General features: G+C 43.3%; 1 pseudogene; it reads right to left on the minus strand.

Annotated features, from left to right (window-relative positions):
• Positions 1 to 21,505, minus strand: part of LOC115477138 — a 75,356-nt pseudogene that overhangs the window by 39,537 nt on the left and 14,314 nt on the right.

Consider the following 21,505-nt stretch of genomic DNA (forward strand, 5'->3'; position numbering starts at 1 on the left):
TATCCATGGAGCGGATACTAAATATAAAAACACATCCAAACTCACTTACCACATGGAAAGCAATGAGCAGAAATGCTCGTAGTCTAAGTAAAAAAGTTCAAGATTTGCAAGCCCTGATGCTTGAGAAAAACTTTAATATTTTTGCTATTACAGAGACATTTCAATGATTCCCATGAATGGGATATGACCATACCGGACTATAATCTTTTTAGGAAGGATAGGGAGGGCAGAATAGGTGGAGGAGTGGCCGATCTATGTGAAAAACAATATCAGAGGTAAAAAACATTATTAGAGTGGCAGAAATGCAGGGAACCTGGGGAAAGGAAGAAGCGATATGGATTGTCCTGGAAAGAGAAGATGGAACCTGTACCCACATGGGTGTTATCTATAGACCTCTGGCACAAATGGAGAAGCTGGGCAAGGATCTGATAGAAGATATTCAAAAGGGAGGTGCTACTGTTAGGAGACTTCAACTTGCCTTATATGGATTGGAACATCCCATCAGCAGAATCGGAAAGAGGTAGAGAGATCGTGGATGCCTGTCAAAGCGCCTTGCTCAGACAAATGGTGATAGAACCCATGGGGGAAGTATCAACGCTGGATCTAGTGCTCACAAATGGAAAAAGTGTTTCCAATGTCCATGTGGGTGCCCACTTATTTAATAGTGATCATCACACGATATGGTTTGATATAAGAGCAAAAGTGGAGTACGTACAAAACTCAAAGCACCGGATTTCAACGTACTGATTTTGGTAAAATGTGGGATTACCTGAAGGAGCTGATGGAATGGATAGGAATTGGAGAGTGGAAGTGCAGTGGTCCAAGCTGAAAACTGCTATAAATATTGCAACTGATCTTTATGCAAGGAAAGTAAACAAAAACAGAGAAACAGGAAACCTATATGGTTCTTCAAACAAGTGGCTGAAAAAATAGGGCAAAAGAGGCTTCGTTCAAGAAATACTGAAGAACGCAACAAGAGGATCACAGAAAAGATTATCAGATAAACTCAAAGAAACAAAGCGAGAAATACAGCTAGCAAAGTGCAGGCAGATGAAAAAATGGGCTAAAGATGTTAAGAGAGGCGACAGACTTTTTTCAGGATATATTGGGGAAAGAAGAAAAGATAGGAATGGAATTGGTGAAGATGCTGAGAATAGCTATGAGGAAAGTGATGAGAATAAAGCAAATGTGCTAAACAAATACTTCTCTTCGATGTTCATGGAAGAAAATCCTGGAGACGGCCCGCGGTTAGCTGCTGAGGGAGTATCTGGGAACGGAGTAGATATTGTGCCATTCACTGAAGAAAGCGTTTATAAACAGCTTGAGAACCTGAAAGTGGACAAAACTATGGGGCTGGATGGGATACATCCCAGGATACTGAGGGAGCTCAGAGAAGTCCTGGCGGGTCTTTTTAAGGATTTATTAATGGATCTTTAGAGATGGGAGAAGTTCCCTTGGGACTGGAGACAAGCGGATATGGTCCTTCCCAAAGCGGAGACAAGAAGAAGTGGCAAACTACAGGTCGGTAAGCCTCACGTCGGTGGTAAGAAAAATAATGGAGTTGCTGCTGAAGGAAAAGACAGTTAACTTTCTAGAAGTCAATGGGTTACTACTACTACTACTTGACATTTCTAGAGCGCTACTAGGGTTACGCAGCACTGTACAGTTGATCCAAGTCAACATGGCTTAACCAAAGGAAAATCATGCCAAACAAATAGCTTATTGAGTTCTTCGACTGTGTGACCAAAGAACTGGATGAAGGACATGCGTTAGGTGTAATCTACTTGGATTTCAGGAAAGCCTTTCATATGGTCCCCCACAGAAGACTCATGAATAAGCTGAGAGGGCTGAACTTAGGACCCAAAGTGGTGAACTGGATAAGAAACTAGCTGACCAACAGGCGGCAGAGCATGGTGGTAAATAGAATCCGCTCAGAGGAAAGGAAGGCGAGTAGTGGAGTGCCTCAGGGGTCGGTGCTGGGGCCAATTCTGTTTAATATATTTGTGAGAGACATTAATGAAGGATTGGAAGGAAAAGTTTGCGTTTTTTGCGGATGGCACGAAGAAAGCCAATACAGTAGATACCCTGGAGAGAGTAGAAACCATGAGAAGGGATCTCCACATGTTAGAAGAATGGTCAAGGGTCTGGCAGTTAAATTTAATACTCCTATAAGGTGGACAAATTGACCCCTATGAATATTGCAGGGGTCAATTGTCCACCTTATAGAAGTTGATATAAGAAAGAATAGTCATATTGAAATAAAGAGAGATATATATAATAAAGCCTGTGAATTATAAAGTATTAATATTGCACAGGGATTTATGTAAAAACCAGTGAAACATTTCAGGACTTTTGCACTCGGGGACGAATTCAAGGATCAAGAAAAAAGGGCCACATGGTTTTCTGCATAGCTTCCGCAGTTTCAGCCTTGCAGAAGGATAGGAATGAAAGTTGTTGGATGAAAGGAGGTGCCGTTCCTCAGTTCTGTTAGTGGAATGACGAAATTTGAAGAGCAATTCTATAAGGGGTACCATTTATGCATGTTAATTTATAGAATAGGCACCTGTGCAGTAAATGACATCACTAATGGTACTTATGCATGTTGGTGGTAGGCGTGCTATTCTATAAACAGTGCCCCTAAGTCCCAGAGGAGGGGCTTCTATAAACAGTGTCAAAATTTGAGTGCCAAAATATTCAGCTCTAAGTGCTATTCTAGAAAGGGTGGGTGCCTTAAACAGAATAGCATTGAGTGTGGATCCCATGTCTAACCTTTGGTGCTGGACTTACGCCTACTGAACCAGGTGTAAATGTCAGTGCCTAACTTAGGCACACTTAGGCAGTACTCAGTAACTGAGTGTGCAAACGTTTTGGAATGCCCTGATGCACCCCTGGCCACACCCATTTTTCAAATACATGCTATGATAGGAACCCAGCCTTAAAGAGTAGAATGCACAAATCCTAATGGATGCCAATTAACTGCAATAATGGTTTTTAATGCCCAATTCGTGCTAGACAAGGGCTCCTTGGTCAGTTTAAGTTGTTCCATGCAACTTGGGCACACGCCCAAATTTCCACACGGAATTTTGGGGTGCTATATATAGAATCTAGAGGATGATGCACATCAACAGCAATGAACGACCAAACAAACATAATACCCACTAACATTCACTTCATGAGAAACTGGGACGAACTAAGTGGAAACACCTAAGTGAAATAGCACCACTCAAGATGAAAACTATGAAAGCCTTAACAAGTACAAACACACCATAAAAAAGCCCAAAGCAGAAATACTATAACACATACGTGCACCCAGAAGAGATAAACATGAATAAAATATATGAACTAATGAAAATGTACTGAACATAAGAGTTCTGCTAACGTCAAATGAAAATCCACCATCAGCAGATGAGCTTGCACAATATTCGAAGAAAAAAATAATAAAAATAAGATCAAACCTAACTGCAACACAAACAACACATCATAGATGTGAAATCAACGAGGACCACATCAAGGCAGACAGAATCTGGTCCGTCCTTTAAGGAACCAACATCCAGCTCAGTTAAAGCACTACTGACAAATATACACAGGCAAATTGCCTACTAGGACAGCTGCCCAAACCACTATGATCGAAAACCCACTAGATTGGTTCATCAAACGATTAACTGAACAAACAGAATACATGTTCCCGAAAGACCATTTCCCTTCTGACAAGGGCAATATCATATTCACTCCAGTCCCTAAAGACGCCAACAGAAAAATAAGTGAACTCACTAATGACAGACCAGTGGCATCAATCCACTGCTGACAAATACAATGGAGAGACCTAGTACCACAACAATTAATGGAATACCTAATGCACTATTCAGTCCTTCACAGCTTTCAATCAGGCTTCAGACCATGCTGTAGCACTGAAACAGTCATAACCACCCTGATCACAAAATTCGGAAGAACAATAAGCCAAGGCCAGTCAATACTACTACTACAATTCAATATGTCAAGCACCTTCAACCTAGTAGATCACACAACACTAATGACCCTGCTCGACAACATAGGAATAACTGGAGCAGTATCAGCCTGGTTTAACGATTTTCTAAGAACTAGATCCTGCCTTGTCAAGATGTCTAATTAATTTTCAGCCTCCTAGATCCCTGAACGCTTGGTCCCTCAGGGTTCCCAATATCACCAATATTATTCAATGTCTTGATGGCTCCACTTGCAAGAAACTGGAAAAAAAAGGGCTTAAACCCATTCATATATGCAGACGATGTCACCATCTACATACCTTTCATCAACAGCATAACAGAGATACTGGATAAGGCCAAAAAAGGACTCGACCTCATGGAAAATTGGGCCCAACTGTCAAATTAATCTGAACCAAGATAAAACCCAAACTCCTGGTATTATCCAGCCAGCACAATCCCACTACTTACCAAAACTCATAATAAATCAACAATCCTTACATAATTGAAACACAAATAAAATACTAGGAATCATTTTCAACAAACATCTGACCCTTTAAGACCAAGTTGATGCAATCACATCAAAAAGTTTCAAAAACACGATGGAAACTGAAAAGAATCAGAGCCTATTTCCCCAGACAGTCACTCCGTCTTGTAGTATAGATGCTGATATTGCTCCAACTTGACTACTGCAATGCAGCATATGTAGGCTGCAAAGAAAACCTACTACGATTGTTGCAGACCGTCCAAAACACAGCAGCGAGATTGATATTCAAAAAGTCGAAATATGATGGAGCAATCCCACTACTTATAATGCTACATTGGCTCCTGATCAAGGCCAGACTATTTTTCAAAACCAGCACAATCATCTCAAAATACTGTTCGGCATTTCACCGGACTACATACTAGACATGATCAAACTACCACCAAGAAATGCAAACCCAGGAACCAGAGGTTACCTATTACTTCACCTGCCCAACTGCAAAAACATACTACACAAGTCCACCTACATGGCAGGATTTAGCTACCTGGGCTCAAATGGTGGAACTCAATTCCCATAGTCATAAGAAGCATCACAAACTACCTCCAGTTCAGAAAGACCTAAAGACCTACCTCTTCAGGAAATTCTATGAGTAAAATATGCACTAATCAATCTGGAACAACAATAACAACACAACCTCTAACTGTAACACACCTTTTCATATAAGAAATGAACTAAGACATATCTTCTCAAGAAACCCAATGACTATTCTCTATGCACTAATAGTTATATTGCCATCCACTGTAAAATACAGCATTATACAAACTAGTAAGTGTAATTGAATCAATGTAATCTCTAATAACTTGTAAATGTAAGCCACAGTGAACCGAAACTCATTTTTTGGATAATGTGGGATACAAGTAGAATAAATAAATGCTGGGAGAGGGAGCATTAATGGGTGTGTCATAGGCATGTCACTTAGCAACATGCACAACCTACAGAATACTATTGTTATGATTCTGCTAAGACAGGCAGGGGAATGACTGGAACTAGCTCTGATTGGCCTGTTAGGGATTGAGCTGACGTCTGAGGCTCAGTCTATGCTTTAGCGTTTGATCCCAGTCAGTGAAGCCTGTTACCCTCTCTCTGTCTGTGCTAGTAGCACACCGTGCTTCTTGGGAGTTGTTTACTCCTCTCATGCTCGTAGTTTTTCTGTGTGCTTGTTTGTTTCCCTAGCTAAGCTGCTTTCCCTGATTACCTGGCTTCCCAGCACCTGTGGGTGCTCTCTCTGCTGGTTGTTCCCAGCATATGCTTGTTTGTTTCCCTAGCTAAGCTGCTTTCCTGAATTACCTCACTTTCCTGCACCCATGGGTGCTCTGTCTCTGTGTGTTGCTTAGTTCTGGTAGAAACATTGTTTGTATTCTTCCTTTGTTAGCTTTAAACCTTTGACTATAGTGTAAGCCCTGCTTCTTTCTGACGTGAGTGTTGATAGCAGCCCTTCCCTTTAGCCTGCTTTAACTCTTTGTCTGCTGTGGTTGTCTCCTGAGTCCTGTAAGCATTGCTCTTTATCTGTCGGGTGTATGTAAGGGCAGCTTTCCCTGTTTGCTTGCTTTTCCCTTGTCTCTAGTGTCTGTTATTTGTCCTCTGTGGCACAGCCTTCTGTGTGGTTTCCCTTGACCCTTGAGTGCTGAGTGGCACAGTCCTGTGTATTCCTATAAGTGGTTTCCCTTAATCCTTGTGTATTCCTATAAGTGGTTTCCCTTAATCCTTGAGTGCCATGTAGCACAGCCTTGTGTACTCCTATAGGTGACTTCCCTTTCCCTTGGGTTTGTGTGGCACAGCCTAGTGTATTTGTGTGCTGTATGGTATAGCCTAGAGTGTTCCTGTGGAGCTTTGCTCCTATAGAGTCTGTGTCCCATTCTGTCCTTGGCTTTCTCTTCCCCTTGTTGTAGCTTGTACCGGCCAGCTTCTTGTCTGCTGCCCTTCCCTTGTGTCTAGCTAGCACTGTGTGTGTTGCATGTGCTCCAGTCCCTCCTGGGACCCCTCGTTGTCTTTTTCCCTTCCCTAGTGTGTGACTCGGTTCCAGACCGTGAGGCCCATACACTTGGACTCGTATGAGTGGTTCCCGTTCGGCCGTGAGGCCCGCCTGAGTGGTCTATCTCTATTTTTCTGCTGGTGTTGGTTGAGTGTCCTGAGTGTGCGGGGCTTTGTGGCTGTGGGTTTGCGTAGCGCTCTGTTCGGTCCACCTAGGACTTGGCCAAGATCACTTCCTAAGCCTCGGCCTAGGCTCAAGGGCTCACGAACGGATAACAACTATAAGTTGCCAGAAAAATAATTGCTGACCAGCATCAAACATGCCATCTGAAGGGTATGGGATTTAAAAACCGTGGCTCAGCCACCCCCTCTGAATAACTTTTACAACAGCTACATTCCATGCTGACTAATTATGGGCTGTCAAAACATAAGCAAAACAAAATGGAAGAATAAACATACCTCTCCTTCTGTGTTTGTTTATGTCTGCAGGAAATTTCCCTTAACCCCATTCACTGAGCTCTGATGCCTTCATGCACCCATTGTCATAAGAACATAAGAATCAGTTGGACCATTAGATAACTGAGGGGTAAAAGGGGCACTCAGGAAAGACAAGGCAATAGCAGCGATATTAAATGAATTCCAGTGCTGTTTTAAATGCTAGTCCACCACCCGAAATTACCCAAATTACTATGTACCAACTACCCACAAAATTAAGGTGATAAAAGACTAAGGAAGGCCACGTATGAGAAAAGCAATTTAGTTTATTTTTGTTAAGTACAAATACAATCAATAGTTTCTCATGGGAGAACAGCCGCTGCTACACATAAGCGTTCTCTGCCACTGTTTCTCCAAAGTAATGTTCTGATTCAGCTACTTATATATCCTTTATTTTCACATAGGTTTAACAAATTATCTTCCTCAAAGATAATTCTGTGTTCTTTCAATACCATCTGCTTTTTCTCTGTCATTAAACCATATTTTTCTGTCTGTTGTAATTGCCCCTTTCCCGCGCTTGCTTGCACGCAAGAATGTCTTATCAGATCATGAGTCTCTGGCTCACACAGCTTTTGCCTTTTTGCCTTGTTTCAAAGTGCACTTTCGCTCTGTTTCAAGGTGCACACCCGTGCTCATTATCTACAGTGCCAGAAATGGTATACAATGCTGAAGAGTCAGAGAAACTCTATCAACCTGGAAGATGAAATGGGGCAATTTGACAAATTGAAGAGTAGCAAATCACCAAGACCAGATGGTATACATCCCAGAGTATTGACAGAATTGAAAAATGAACTTGCAGAACTATTGTTAGTAATATGTAATATATCTTTAAAATCCAGCATAGTACCAGAAGATTGGAGGGTGGCCAATGTAATGCCAATTTTTTAAAAGGGCTCCAGAGGTGATCAAAGAAATAATAGACCAGTGAGCCTGACGTTGGTGCTGGGCAACATGATAGAGGCTATTATAAAAGACAAAATTACATAAGCATGGATTAATGAGACAAGGGCAACATAGATTTAGTGAAAGGAAATCTTGCCTCACCGACCAACTATGAAGGGGTGAATAAACCTGTGGATAAAGGTGAGCTTGTCAATATTGTGTATCTGGATTTCAAAGGGCAATTAACAAAGTACATCATGAAAGACTCCTGAGGAAATCAGAAAGTCATGATAGGAAATAATGTCCTATTATGGATTAAGAAATGGTTAAAAGATAGAAAACAGTAGGGTTAAAAGGTCAGTATTCACAATGGAGAAGGGTAGATAATGGGGTTCCCCAGGGGTCTCTGCTGGGACCACTGCTTTTTAACATATTTAAAAGTAATCTAGAGATGGGAATAAATAGTGAGGTAATTACATTTGCTGATGACGCAAAGTTATTCAAAGTTGTGAGGCTTGTGAGAAACTGCAGGAGGACCTTACAAGACTGACTGGGCATCGAAATGGCAGATCATGTTTAATATGAGCAAGTGCAAAGTGAAGCATGTGGGAAAGAGGAACCCAAACTATAGCTACGTGATGAAAGGTTCCACTGACCAGGAAAAGGATCTAGGTATCATCGTTGATGATACACTGAAACCCTCTGCTCAGTGTGCAGCGGCGGCTAAGATAGCAAATAGAATGTTAGGGAATGGAAAACAAAAATGAGAATGTTATAAAGCCTTTGTATCACTCCACACCTTGAATACTGTGTGAAATTCTGGTCGCCGCATCTCAAAAAAGATATAGTGGAATTAGAAAAGGGTGACGAAATGGTAAAGGGGGTGGGATATAAAAGAATTGGAGAAGGAGCAGAGAAGGGCGACAAAAATGATAAAAGGGATTGGACAACTACCCTATGAGGACAGGTTAAGACGGCTAGGACTCTTTAGCCTGGAGAAGAGGCGGCTGAGGGGTGATATGATAGAGGTCTACAAAATAATGAGTGGGGGTAGAGCGGACAGATGTGAAGCGTTTGTTTACGCTTTCTAACAATAATAGAACCAGGGGACACAAGATGAAATTAGAATGTGGTAGGTTTAAAACAAATCTGAGGAAGTTTTTCTTTACTCAGCGCGTAGTTAGACTCTGGAACTCATTGCCGGAGAAGGTAGTGACGGCAGCTGGCCTTGCTGAGTTTAAAGAGGGTCGGACAGATTCCTGAAGGAAAAGTCCATTGATCGTTATTAAATTTTGGGTTTTTGCCAGGTTCTTGGGGCCTGGATTGGCCGCTGTCGGAGACAGAGTACTGGGCTTGATGGACCTTTGGTCTTTTCCCAGCGTGGCGGTGCTTATGTACTTAATTCCTTATGAGGAAAGGGTAAAGCAACTACCGCTCTTCAGTTTAGAAAAGAGACAGCTGAGGGGAGATATGATAGAGGTCTATAAAATACTGAGTGCAGTGGAACTCTTTCCAAAAATACTAGGACTAAGGGGCATGCATTGAAACTACAAAGTAGTAAATTTAAAACAAATCGGAGAAATATTTCTTCACTCAATGTAATAAATAGAAACAAATCAAAACATTGAAAGGAAATAAAATGATACCTTTTTCTATTGCACTAACTTAATACATTTTTTGGAGATCAAAAGTCCTAAAATGTTTTCACTGATTTTGACATGCAGATTTTTTTTTTCCTGTACCATTTCCTTCCTTTTAGAAACTGGGCTTTCCAAAAACTGTAGTGAGGGCATGTGAGATAACTTTGTGTAGCTGCCTCTCTTTCCAGTACCAGGTGGAACAAATCCCTACAAAAGGAGTCATGAAGACGGTGAACCAAATGTCAGTGAATTAGATGCAGAAATCCATTCACCCACTGACCAGGTGTTCACAAAGACTTGCGTTTATTCAGGAATCCACTGTAAATTCAATAATTTCTGGTGGAAATATTTAGAGGCCCGTTTTGCTAAAGCTTAGCGTGCGCTAATGGAATTAGCTTGGCAGAGTTTAAAAAGGGGTTACCCCAAAATGGACGCGCGCTGATTTTTATTTTGCCACACATCCATTTTCAGCCAAAAAATAAAAGGCCTTTTTTGCAGGTGCACTGAAAAATGGACCTGCGCGCGTCCAATACATGCGTCTACACCAGCACAGGCCATTTTTCAGCGCACCTTAGTAAAAGGGACCCTTAATACACTAAGGGGGTCTTTTACTAAGTTGCGATAATGTTTTTAGCTCGTTGTACAAATCAACCGATGGTAAACACCAGCCAAACCAGCAGACTTTAGGGGCCCAAACCCAAATTGGGAGGGCACAGGCTCCCAAGGTCCCCCACGGCTATGCCACTGGTCTAAATATAGGTGTCTAATGTGTGCTTCACGTTCTGGTTTTTACCAGGCATATGTGCACAGGAACCGAGCTTAGCGTGGGACTGTTTTGCGCATCCTCCTGCTGAACTCCCTAATGCTCAACGCTCTGACTGCGCCTATATTTCCATCTCATTAGCATTGAACATTAGGGCGTTTGAGGACCTGGTCAACGGCCTAGTATGGGGAAGGCTATCTCTGCCATCAGAAAGACCAGAGGCACCGGAGGTGAGACTGATTTTTATTTTGATCCTACGTACAGTGCTCTCTTTCTGAGTTGTAGATATGCTTTTCCAAGAACTAAAGTTAATTATCACAGGCAAAGGTCAGGTGAAATTGATTTTGGACTTGGACTTGCATATCATGGAATTCCACAGTTTTGTTTGTCTTGTTCATTTTTTGTTGTCTTCGTGTTTTCGCTGGGTTTTAGCTATGTCTCTGAGCTCCATTTCATCTTTAAGGCTGAACTGTTACATAATAACATACTGTAGTAACATAGTAAATGACGGCAAATAAAGACCTGTACGGTCCATCCAGTCTGCCCAACAAGATAACTCATTTACATGGTATGTGATACTTTATATGCATAACAGAGTTTGATTTGTCCTTGCCTTTCTCAGGGCACAGACCATAGAAGTCTGCCCATCACTGTACTTGTACTAAAAGTTCTGAAGATTACATTTGGGCAGATGTTTGGGAAAAATTGAAAGAGATTTTGGATTCCAAGAATCTTTTTTACCTAAATATGTAATCTGGAAATCAGTTTGTATCTCACTTCTCTTTACAGAACATGATAAGCTATTGTTTGACTTTTTGGTTTCGGTTGCACTGAAACTGATCATTTCGCACTGGAAAGATAATTCCCACGTAAATTGTGGTGGTTTGGTGGAATTGGGTTCTGCAATACAAAAAGTATGAGCAATCTACAGTAATTTCCGTGTTTGGTCCTAAAACTGCTATTTAGAAATGGAAATCTTTAGACCTTTTTCTCTCCGCTATGGACTAATTTTATGACTTGAACTCGGCTTTGTGTATTGTACTGTGTGTTTTATCTTGTTGCACTGCTTTTTGTGTTGCTGTATTTTTGAAATTTAATAAAAATATTACAAAAAAAAGTTCTGAAGATTCTGGAATCCCAGTTAGTAGCAACATTCCATGTAGAACCCCAAAGAGTAACATAGTAAATGACGGCAGAAAAGATCTTACAATCCATCCAGTCTGCCCAACAAGATAAAGTCATTTTACATGGTATGTGATGCTTTATATGTATACCCGCATTTGATTTGTCCTTGCCATTCTCAGGGCACAGATCGTAGAAGTCTGCCCAGCACAGTTCTTGTACTAAAAGTTCTGAAGCTAACGTCAAAGCCCCTTAAAATTTACACTCCAGCCCATCCATATCTATTCAGTGACAATCAGGGCATAGACCGCAGTCTGCCCAGCGCTGGTTTTGCTTCCCAATTAGCGGTGTTGCCACTCAATCTCGCTAAGATTGCATGGATCCATTCCTTCTAAACAGATTACTGTTACCAACTGAATTACACCAATGAACTGTATTGAAAGGCTGCATTATTTAAAAGACTGAAGGCGGATAGATTGAGGACCAAGATGGCGGCCTGAAGGGAGGGCGGCGAGGTTGCTCGGAGGTGCTTGTTTTTCCTGAGTCCCGTTTACCTGCGGAATGCCGAAGCGGAAGGGTAAGCGGGTGCCTGGTCCTGGGGCACTCGCGGGACCCGCTTCGGGCACGATGGACCGCTTTGTTGTGGTGGGAGGCAGCCAGCTGAGTTCGGGAGTCTTGCTGACGGGAGGGGCGGAGAGAGGTGAAGCGTCCCTGCTGCCTGAGACGGAACTCAGCCCGGAGGTGAGGGAACCGCCTCCCAGGCTGCGTCGGTGCGAGATGTGAGCGGACAGGGCTTCCTGGCTTCCGAGGAGGGGGCGGACGGCCCTGTGCCAGGACCTGCTTCGGGCAGGAGCGCGCAGCATACCCCGGAAGGGGGGATTATCAGCGTGCAGGGTGGCGGTGCTCCAGGGGGACGACATCTGGAGGAGGGGGCCGGTTTCTCTCTGGGGTCCGAGAGGAGTGCTGAAGTTTTGAGTAAGTCTTCACTTTTGCCTAAGCCTCCGAATTTTACCTTGGAAACTATCTGGGATGCTTTGCTTACTTTGGAAACTTCATTGTCCAAGAAAATGTTATTACTGTCGCAGGCCTCTCAGCTTCCAACTGAGACTGTTTCCCAATTGGGACTGCAATTAAAGACAGTGGGAGAAAGATCTGAGGCCCATGACTTGGCCATTAAGTCAGTTCAATCGGTACAAACAACCATGATTAAAGAAAATAAATGGTTGCATAGGAAGATTGAGGCTCTTGAAAATCGGCAGAGGGCAAATACTCTGCGAGTGATAAATTTTCCTAAACAACAGCTGACTGCACCGATACTGACTTTTAAAAAATATCTCTTTGAAGTGTTAAAGGTGTCGGAACCGGCGTGCCCGCCTATCTCGCAGATTTATTATTTGCAACCTTTTAAGCGAGTGGCTCAAGGCGAGCAGGCTGATAGTGAGGAGTCTGCCGGGCGGTTTGACACCTTGGACTTTATTCGGGAGTTGGAGGGTGAAGAGGAGCGGCGGGAGTGAGCTACTCTTATAGTGACCTTTGTTTCACAGTTAGATAGAGATAGGATTTTGAAGTTATTCTTTAAATTTCGGAAAGAAAAATTTTTGAATGTACAAGTACGGATGTATCCTGATGTGACCAAGGTAACGCAGAGGAGGCGACAAGCTTTTCTTAAGCTGCGCCCCACTGTGTTTCAGTTGGGGGGCCTTTTTTTGGCTCAATTATCCCTGTAAATGTGTGGTGAATGCTGTAAAGTATGTGTTTTTTGAACCTTTGCAGCTGAAAGCGTTCCTGGACTCCCGGGGGGGGGGCGGGGGTGCTCCTTCTCCGGCACCTGGTGCGGAGAATGCATCTCCACCTCAGTTATAATTGCCTTCCACATCTCCCTTCAGTGTCTCTTTTTGTGTTGGATTGTTATAGTTTAAATTTTTTCCCAGAATAGTGGCTTGGTCACTCGCTTCTGTTGTGGACTAACAGGGGAGGCGGGAGAGTGCGTTGGGGGTAGAGATTTCCTGTGTAAAGATGTACCTACAGTTCTCCTAAGTTGTACAAGAGGTGTTCTTGGTACTGTATATGTGAAATGTATAAATAAAGAAATAAAATAAAAAAAAAAGACTGAAATACACCAGCTCACGGTTTTTTATACAGAAAGTTAATTCCTTCCTGGAATAACAGATTTTTGTGGGAAGCGTAAATTATATGAGAAACAAAATGTTTGTTAATGGAGTTGGCATGTATTTATATTTGCAAGGTGGCTAATCAAGCTTGCTTCGGGCACGAGCTGTCCAGGTGAAGGGACAGTCAAGGAGCCTAGGGGGTTAGGCCAATCTGGGTGGGATACAGACAGTGGCGTACCAAGGGGGGGTGGTCCACCCCGGGTGCACGCCGCTGGGGGGTGCCGCGGCGCATGCCTGTCGGTTCCGAGTTTGCTAACTTCGCTCGTTCGCTGCAGCTCCCTCTGCCCCGGAACAGGTTACTTCCTGTTCCGGGGCAGAGGGAGCTCCAGCAAACGAGCGAAGTTAGCTAACTCGGAGCCGACAGGCGCACGCCACGGCACCCCCCCCCCCCCAGCAGCGTGCACCCGGGGGGGTGTCATTTCGCGGGGGGGGGGGCACTGCACCCAGTGGGGGGGGGGGGGGCGCATCAGCGATCTGCCCCGGGTGCCATCCAGGCTAGGAATGCCACTGGATACAGATTTCAGATCTTAATAGAGGTAAGATTTATTTATTTAACACATTTATACCCCACATTTTCCCACTAGTTGTAGGCTCAATGTGGCTTACACAAGACCGTAGGGCAGGCTACAGTTCAATACTACTACTAATATCTATAAATACAATTAAACAATGTACCCCAATTTAATGACCCCCTACTTAACTAACTGTATATTTGTCCTTTAGATTGTAAGCTCATTGAGCAGGGACTGTCTTTCTATGTTAAATTGTACAGCGCTGCGTAACCCTAGTAGCGCTTTAGAAATGTTAAATAGTAGTGTTAAAAAGTAATAGTAAACATATAGGTATCAAATTGGACAACAAAGATAAAAGTGAAAAAGATGATAAGGTCCATGGATTTTGCTGTATCAAAGAAGAGGTACGTTAGGTTGGGTCAGGAAGGTAAGCCTTCTTGAACAGGGTGGTCTTCAGTAATTTCCTGAAATTTAGATGATTCTGAGTTAATTTTAAAGATTTTGGGTAGTGCATTCCGCAGCTGTGTTCCTATGAAGGAGAAGCTGGATGCGTAGGTAGACTTGTATTTAAGGCCGCTGCAATCTGGGTAATGTAAATTTGAGTAGGATCTGACAGGCAGAACATAAAAAGGTTTTGTCTGACCAATCTTAATGAAAGAAGATTCAGGATAGAACCCTACAGAAAGGAGGTGCTGGGAGGTATCCTAGAAGGGGGAAACCATTTGCTCAGGATTCTTGAGGCTCCATGTAGCACAGTATAATTTTATTTTGTGCTTCCCATATGAAAGATAATTTTAAATATTTGGCAAAAAAATGTGGTATTACTTTATTAAATATTCCTTTGCACTAAAAAGTTGAAGGGATGTATTTGTATCAGTATTCTGGATGCAGGCAGTTTTTGCGTAAATTAGGCATGTGTGTTTTATATTAAGATCAATGAATGAGCACAGTTTGATAATGACCTCATTACATAGCTATTAGTAATAGAGGCCAGGACTTACAATGATAATTACATAGCGAGCCTAAAGGTCTGTACCGAAATTGGCGTGGATTTCAGTGGCGTAGCTATGTGGGGCCACAGGGGCCTGGGCCTCTCAAATTTTTTTTTTGTTACATTTGTACCCCGCGCTTTCCCACTCATGGCAGGCTCAATGCGGCTTACATGGGGCAATGGAGGGTTAAGTGACTTGCCCAGAGTCACAAGGAGCTGCCTGTGCCTGAAGTGGGAATTGAACCCAGTTCCCCAGGACCAAAGTCCACCACTCTAACCACTAGGCCACTCCTCCACTGTTGCTACTATTTGAGATTCTACATGGAATGTTGCTATTCCACTAGCAACATTCCATGTAGAAGTCGGCCCTTGCAGATCACCAAAGTGGCCGCGCAGGCTTCTGCTTCTGTGAGTCTGATGTCCTGCACGTACGTGCAGGACGTCAGACTCACAGGAACAGAAGCCTGCGCAGCCTTCTACATGGAATGTTGCTAGTGGAATAGCAACATTCCAACATTCCATGTAGAATCTCCAATAGTAGCAACATTCCATGTAGAATCTCAAATAGTAGCAACAGAATCTCAATAGTAGCAACATTCCATGTAGAATCTCCAATAGTAGCAACATTCCATGTAGACTCTCCAATAGTATCTATTTTATTTTTGTTACATTTGTACCCTGTGCTTTCCCACTCATGGCTGTCTCAATGCGGCTTACATGGGGCAATGGAGGATTAAGTGACTTGCCCAGAGTCACAAGGAGCTGCCTGTGCCTGAAGTGGGAATCAAACTCAGTTCCTCAGTTCCCCAGGACCAAAGTCCACCACTAGGCCACTCCTCCACTCCACTCCAAATTTCTTCTGGGCTGGTGGGGGTTGGGGACACCCACCAGCCAAGGTACTAAATTGCGACAGCGAGGTGGCGCGGAGCTGCGAGGTGGTGGGGGCTGCGGCGGGGCAGCAGACCAAAATGTGACCCTCCCCCTCCTCGGGCTCTAGCCCCTTCCCGCCTCAAGGTCTGGCTACATCCCTAGTGGATTCTATAACAATTTGTGTAATTTAATAAGCTGAGTGCTGATAACAGCACTTAACAAGCAATAATTAGAATTTAGGTGCACAACTTTTTTTTGATTTTGGATTTTTTTTTGCTCACATCTTTTTCAGTAGTAGCTGAAGGTGAGTTACATTCAGGTACTCTGGATATTTCTCTGTCCCAGGAGGGCTCACAATCTAAGTTTGTACCTGAGGCAATGGAGGGTTAAGTGACTTGCCCAAGATCACAAGGAGCAGCAGTGGGATTTGAACCAGCCACCTCTGGATTGCAAGACTGGTGGTCTAACCACTAGGCTACTCCTCCACTAGTAACATTCCATATAGAAGCCTGCCCTTGCAAATCAGCCGCGCAGGCTTCCGTTTCTGTGAGTCTGACGTCCTGCACGTACGTGCAGGACGTCAGACTCACAGAAACAGAAGCCTGCGCAGCTACATTGCTGATCTGCAAGGGCAGGCTTCTACATGGAATGTTACTAGTGGAATAGCAACATTAACATTCCATGTAGAATCTCAAGGTGAGTTACATTCAGGTACTCTGGATATTTCTCTGTCCCAGGAGGGCTCACAATCTAAGTTTGTACCTGAGGCAGTGGAGGGTTAATTGACTTGCCCAAGATCACAAGGAGCAGTAGTGGGATTTGACCCAGCCACCTCTAGATTGCAAGACCGGTGCTCTAACCACTAGGCCACTCCTCCACTCCTTGCTCAGTGTGTTCTGTAATGATGTGCACCGAACTTCTAATGCACGAAGGCAAAAAGGGGCATGGTTATGGGTAGGAAAACGGCTTTTTTTTGTGGGCGTTCTGAAATTTATGCACCTAGTTATAGAATCTGGCCCGGTGCACCTAAATCTACACACTGGGATTTACGCCACGTTTTCACTGATGTAAATGGATGTGCGTAGATTTAGGTGCTAAAATATCAACTAAGCGTATTCTATAATTGGCGCCTAAATCTAGATACCCATTATAGAATACGCGCAGTTGGCACTGATTTCAGACCGATTTGTTAGGTGTCATGTACAGAATCTCCCCCTCTATGCACAAATGTTATGGTGGATAAAGAATTTAAGTAAAGTCTATTGCAAGTGAAAACAAGAGAAAATTAGTGCAGTGGATTTTGATCCTGGGGAACTGAGTTCGATTCCCACTGCAGCTCCCTGTGACTCTGGGCAAGTGAAGGGAAATCTTGCCTCACCAATCTACTACATTTCTTTGAAGGGGTGAACAAACATGTGGATAAAGGGGAGCCGGCTGATAGTGTGTATCTGGATTTTCAGAAGATGTTTGACAAAGTACCTCATGAAAGACTCCAGAGGAAATTGGAGAGTCATGGGATAGGAGGTAGTGTTCTATTGTGGATTAAAAACTGGTTAAAAGATAGAAAACAGAGAGTAGGGTTAAATGGTCAGTATTCTCAATGGAGAGGGGTAGTTAGTGGGGTTCCCCAGGGCTCTGTGCTGGGACCGCTGCTTTTTAACAAATTTATAAATGACCTACAGATGGGACTAACTAGTGAGGTAACTAATTTTGCTGATGACACAAAGTTATTCAAAGTCGTTAAATCGTGGGAGGATTGTGAAAAATTACAAGCGGACCTTACGAGACTGGGCGTCTAAATGGCAGATGACGTTTAATGTGAGCAAGTGCAAAGTGACGCATGTGGGAAAGAGGAACCCGAATTATAGCTACGCCATGCAAGGTTCCACGTTAGGAGTCATGGACCAAGAAAGGGATCTAGGTGTCGTCATTGATGATACGTTGAAACCTTCTGCTCAGTGTGCTGCTGCGGCTAAGAAAGCAAATAGAATGTTAGGTATTATTAGGAAAGGAATGGAAAACAAAAATGAGGATGTTATAATGCCTTTGTATCGCTCCATGGTGCGACCGCACCTCGAATATTGTGTTCAATTCTGGTCGCCTTATCTCAAAAAAGATATAGTGGAAATAAAAAAGGTGCAGGGAAGGGCGACGAAAATGATAAAGGGGATGGGACGACTTCCCTATGAGGAAAGGCTAAAGCGACTAGGGATCTTCAGCTTGGAGAAAAGGCGGCTGAGGGGAGATATGATAGAGGTCTATAAAATAATGAGTGGAGTTGAACGGGTGGATGTGAAGCGTCTGTTTATGCTTTCCAAAAACACTACATGCAATGAAGCTACATTGTAGTAAATTTAGAACGAATCAAAAAAATGTTTCTTCACTCAATGTGTAATTAAACTCTGGAATTCATTGCCAGAGAATGTGGTAAAGGCGGTTAGCGTAGAGGTGTTTAAAAAAGGTTTGGCCCCTCCGAAGTGACACCACCTTGTAGTGGTGGAAGGCTTCTGTGTTTCAATGACTCAGAGGGCTATACTGAAGGGTTACCCATATCAGACAGGCCTCTGAGGAGAAACCAGACAAAGAGTGTCCTAAACTAGGGAGAGTGGAAAGATGGTGACCTGAAGCTCGTACGCTCAACGGCCCAGCTGTCCTCTGAAGTTCTGTCTTTGTTTACTTTAAATTTCCTCTCTGGATTTGCAGTTACCTTAACTGAGAGGAAGGGGACAATGGGGGGGTCAGCCGCCGATGGCCAGCGTTTTATCCCCTGTGCAGGAAGTGTGAGACTGCTGCGCGACAAGCTGCCCACAGATGACTGGGTTGGTGAGTCCTTTGATTAGCACCAGCAAAGCAGCGTTGATGCTCTTGGACCTGGAAACAACTTCATCGCTCCCAAATCATTTAACCACCATGTCCAAAGGAGTGGAGGAGTGAGTTAGGAGTGTATGCTGAAATGGTAGCCGTCTACAGCTGAACCCGTGTCGGTGGTGCCAGTCCTGAACCCTTAACAGCTATCAGCTTGGAGTTTTTGGCTCCCGTGGAGGTTACATTGACTATCATCTGGATGTTGCTCCAGGACCTAACTGTGGTAGTAAATAATTTTGCTTCAGATATAATCTTATTAGTGAGACGCATGGATAATCTAATCGAATCCTTTGAGAATGAAAAATTGATACAGCAAATGAAGTTGTACAGGAGCAGGAAATGATTAAGATTTTGAAAATGATAATAGACCAGAAAACTTTGAACAAAATGAATATTATTACAGATGATTAATATCAAGATTGTTGTTTTCCCAGAGTTCCGGGTATGACTCCTAAAGTTTTTTTCCTCTGAAAAGTATGTTTCCAACGAAATTAATTGACTATACACTGTTTTGGGTTTGAGGAGGCCAACCAGACGATCAATGTGGAATAATGATTCAGATAAATAATAACCGGGGATAATCAGGTTAATGCCACGTTTTCTTTGTTTACTGTTGTTTAATTGATCTCCTAGTCTTGTTTCACTCTCCCTATTTTGTGGTCTAAGGAAGAGTATAGAATTACCTGATTGAAATAATTCTTGTGTTTTATTTTCTCTGTATTTCTGGCAAGTTACTTTAGTGCTTGTAAAATTAAGTTGTTATAAATAAAATAAAATAAAAGAGTTTGGACGGCTTCCTAAAGGAAAAGTCTATAGACCATTATTAAATGGACTTGGGGAAAAGCCACTATTTCTGGGATAAGCAGTATAAAATGTTTTGTACTTTTTTGGGATCTTGCCAGGTATTTGTGACCTGGATTGGCCACTGCTGGAAACAAGATGCTGGACTTGATGGACCTTTGGTCTGTCCCAGTATGGCAATACTTATGCACTTATGTACTATGTGACCCACTTTGAATGTAGTTGCAAAAACCACAGAAAGGCAGTATATCCAGTCCTGTTCACAAGATTCCATACACAATTTCAAAGAGTAGCAACATTCTAGAACTCCAAAGAATAGCATGATTGAATGTTGCTACTATTTGAGATTCTACACAGAATGTTGTAGGAGGAGTAGCCTAGTGGTTAGTGCAGCAGACTTTGATCCTGGGGAACAGAGTTCAGTTCCCACTGCAGCTCCTTGTGACTCTGGGCAACTCACTTAACCCTCCATTGCCCCTGGTACAAAAGAAGTACTTGAATATATGTAAACCGCTTTGAATGTAGTTGCAAAATACTACAGAAAGGCAGTATATCAAGTCCCAGTTCCCTTTCCCTATTTGAGAGAGATTCTAGATGGAATGTTGAGATTATGTTCCTACTTGATATTCTACATGGCATGTTGCTAGTGGAGGAGTAGCCTAGTGGTTAGTGCAGCAGACTTTGATCCTGGGCAAGTCACTTAACCCTCCATTGCCCCAGGTACAAATAAGTGCCATATATACTATGTAAATCACTTTGAAAGTAGTTGCAAACAAAAACACTTTTGTGTATCAAAAGTTTTATTTTAAGCTGATCTGGGGAGAGAAAAAAGCCATTCCTTTTCATTTTGAGTCGTGTCCTAATTTAACTGCCTCATGAACAGGAAACTGGCACAAAAGGGCTTAAGGTCATTTTTTTTTTCCCAGTTGCTTCACAGCAGGGTTTGTTGAATAGAGAGCCAGAAAAGATGAGAGAAGATCTTTCTTTTCCTTTTTCCTTTGTTGCCTATTTTTTTCCCAAACACAAAAACATGTGATTAGCACAAATGAATTAGAACTTGTGATGATTTGAAGACGGACAGTGCGCTGAACTTTAAACAGAATGCGTATTTAGAAAGATTCTATTGTAAAATGCTTTTGCTTTTGCTGTCAGTCTACAGATAAGTGACAGAAATTCACTTCTGTTTGAGAACAATAAACCTTTAGAGCCATAAGAGGAACTTGGGCTCCAGGAACTGTAACATAGTAACATAGTAGATGACGGCAGAAAAAGACCTGCACGGTCCATCCAGTCTGCCCAACAAGACAACTCATGTGTGCTACTTTTTGTGTATACCCTACTTTGATTTGTACCTATGCTCTTCAGGGCACAGACCGTATAAGTCTGCCCAGCACTATCCCCATCTCCCAACCACCAGCCCCGCCTCCCACCACCGGCTCTGGCACAGACCGTATAAGTCTGCCCAGCACTATCCCCATCTCCCAACCACCAGCCCCGCCTCCCACCACCGGCTCTGGCACAGACCGTATAAGTCTGCCCAGCACTATCCCCATCTCCCAACCACCAGCCCCGCCTCCCACCACCGGCTCTGGCACAGACCGTATAAGTCTGCCCAGCACTATCCCCCTCTCCCAACCACCAGCCCCGCCTCCCACCACCGGCTCTGGCACAGACCGTATAAGTCTGCCCAGCACTATCCCCATCTCCCAACCACCAGCCCCGCCTCCCACCACCGGCTCTGGCACAGACCGTATAAGTCTGCCCAGCACTATCCCCGCCTCCCAACCTCCAGCCCCGCCTCCCACTACCGGCTCTGCTATCCAATCTCGGTTAAGCTCCTGAGGATCCTTTCCTTCTGAACAGGATTCCTTTATGTTTATCCCACGCATGTTTGAATTCCGTTACTGTTTTCATCTCCA

The sequence above is a fragment of the Microcaecilia unicolor genome, chromosome 9 (assembly GCF_901765095.1).
Source record: "Microcaecilia unicolor chromosome 9, aMicUni1.1, whole genome shotgun sequence".
Taxonomy (NCBI): Eukaryota; Metazoa; Chordata; class Amphibia; order Gymnophiona; family Siphonopidae; genus Microcaecilia; species Microcaecilia unicolor.